This window comes from Montipora capricornis, chromosome 13 (assembly GCF_036669925.1).
Source record: "Montipora capricornis isolate CH-2021 chromosome 13, ASM3666992v2, whole genome shotgun sequence".
Lineage (NCBI taxonomy): Eukaryota > Metazoa > Cnidaria > Anthozoa > Scleractinia > Acroporidae > Montipora > Montipora capricornis.
In genome coordinates, this window is record NC_090895.1 from 47,138,725 (window position 1) to 47,141,224 (window position 2,500).

Below are 2,500 nucleotides of genomic sequence, written 5' to 3' on the forward strand. Positions count from 1 at the left end.
TTTTATCCTATGATATGTCACTCGCAGCTTGCCTTGAACACCAACCCACTGTAAACCTCTGGATTACTTGTCTCTGTTCTTTACCACTGAGCTAACGTGTCAAGTTGCTAATTCACACCTTGAAAATGATATTTATTTGAATTCTGGCTGACTATTTACATAACAATGATACGTAATTATATACACGTGCCGCGCCGAGCACCTACAATCGAACTTACACTTTAGGTTACCGTTAAGAGATCCCTGTTTTACTACTCTTGAAACAACCCATCCCTTTAATAAAGGTAACGGTAACCTTAATTGCGACTAAAGGCACTGTTTAGGCTTAAGGTTAGTCCTTGTGATAGTTTTAGGTTTTCCAGTATTGCTGTGAACTGTGACCTGCTTTTCCTTCATGCCCCGTGCGTGCGGCACACTTATCAGTACACTGCGTGGAAGAACATAGCACGCTTAAAGTCTGATTGGTGCATCTTTCACGGGAAACTTTCATGCACGGGTTCATTGCAATTAAAATCGTTTCATGTTTCCCTTGTTTTGAAGCAAACTTGTGTCTTCGTAATAATCAAGATGGCTACCGAAGTAAAAGCGTCACAGCAATGGGAGATTTGATCATTTGGAAATTGTCCCTGCTTTATGGCCTTTCCAGAGTTGAGCATAGAGTGGTGCAAAGAAAACAATTTACTTTCGTCTTCCGTGTCCAAAACCTGTGTGAAAACGCAGTCAGTTGGCAAAGACAAAGTGCCGCATCGGGAGATGGATGTGTTTCGCGATGCTCAAGAAAAAACTGCAATCAGCCAGAACACATATTAATTTTCTGACCATAAACTTTCCTTGAAAAAATATTATCCCTAGCTAGCTGTGGCCGGAAAGTTTACAACTGCCTACAAGACAAGGGCTAACATCATCTCACAGTTAACCATTGCCTAACCTTCGTCGACCCAGACAAACGAGCCCACAGCAGGGCATTGAAAAGACATGATAGGGAGTGAAACGAAGAATGCCTCGTACGGGAACATCCATGGATCTCTGCCAAAGTTATTTACTTGGAAGTATCATTGAGCATATTGTCGATCTCTACAAAGAGCGATAAATCGCAAAATCCCACTAAATGCACCGTTCGTGATCCTGAATACAGGAAAGGAAGAAAATATACACTTTGCAGTGTCTCAGCGAATTTTTAAGCAGACAGGAAGAACAATTTCACGATATAAAGAGCAGGTAGCCATTAAATTTCTTATGACAGTACTTTTATTTGGTTTGTTTGTTATGTTTGCGAATCTGAACCCTATTACAACGATTGCTTGAAACTCCACTTCTTGCACTTATTCTAAAACTGAAAAATGGGTAAAAATGCAGGAAAAGTGCCGAAATTGCAGGAAAAACTGTTCGATTTTCCGTGTTTCAGACAGAAGTTCGCCCGGCTTTTTTTAAGTCCATATAGACTTAGAAAAAAACTCTAAAAAGAAAGAACAAAGCGCCACAGTCCCAAAGGACGTCTATTGTTATCGCTATTGTTTTCTTGAAACAAAGGAGTGTATGCATAATGAAGTAGGGACCTGTGCGGAAATCTTGCCCAAAAATCTTGTAAATACCATGTAAATGGCATACACCAGACTTATTCCAACCTGTAAACTCCCTGCAAATATTTCCACTACACTGTAAACATGCTGTGAATCGATGAAACAGACAGTGGTTTGAACCTGTAAAAGCCTTGTAAATCGAAAAACTGGGACTGGTTTGACCCTGTAAAAACCTTGTAAATTGAAAAAGAGAGACTGGTTTGACCCTGTAAAAACCTTGTAAATTGAAAAAGGGGAACTGGTTTGACCTTGTTAAAAAATATTGCATATTATAATTAAAAATGAAGACTTAAGTGACCACGCAAAAACCTGGTTTAAAAAAAATCCCAAGAAACATTTGACAAGGATACCTCCATTGGCTTGACTTTTAATGGCAGCAGATTTTTTACAACATCAAGGCTAGTTACAGTAAATAGATTTATTATATAAACACCAATGAAATACCAAATGGGCTTTCGCGCAAAAACATGATATCTTCACAAGTGAAGATAACTTGTTATTTTCACACGTGAAAATATCACTGTTGCTACGGTTACATATGAAAATCGTGCCTTTTGATGCCTTGAAATGATTTAGTATTTCATTGGTGTTTATAAATAGATTATTACATGGCCGCTTGGATATACGAAATTTCTCTTCTCGTGTTGAAAAATATTTCACGAGTGAGCGCAGCGAACGAGTGAAATATTTTTCGACACTTGAAGAGAAATTTCGTCTCTCCGCACGGCAGTTTATCAAATATACAATTCTATCAATCCTTCAAATACGAATAAAGTACATGTTAATAATTGAGGTCATCATTCACCGATAAAAATGCATTTCTAACCATAAACAGATAATAAGTAAGTTTATAATACATGTTTCAGAAGAAACTTCTGCCATGTTCAGTTACAGTCGAAGCTCTCACTGCGACCACTCTC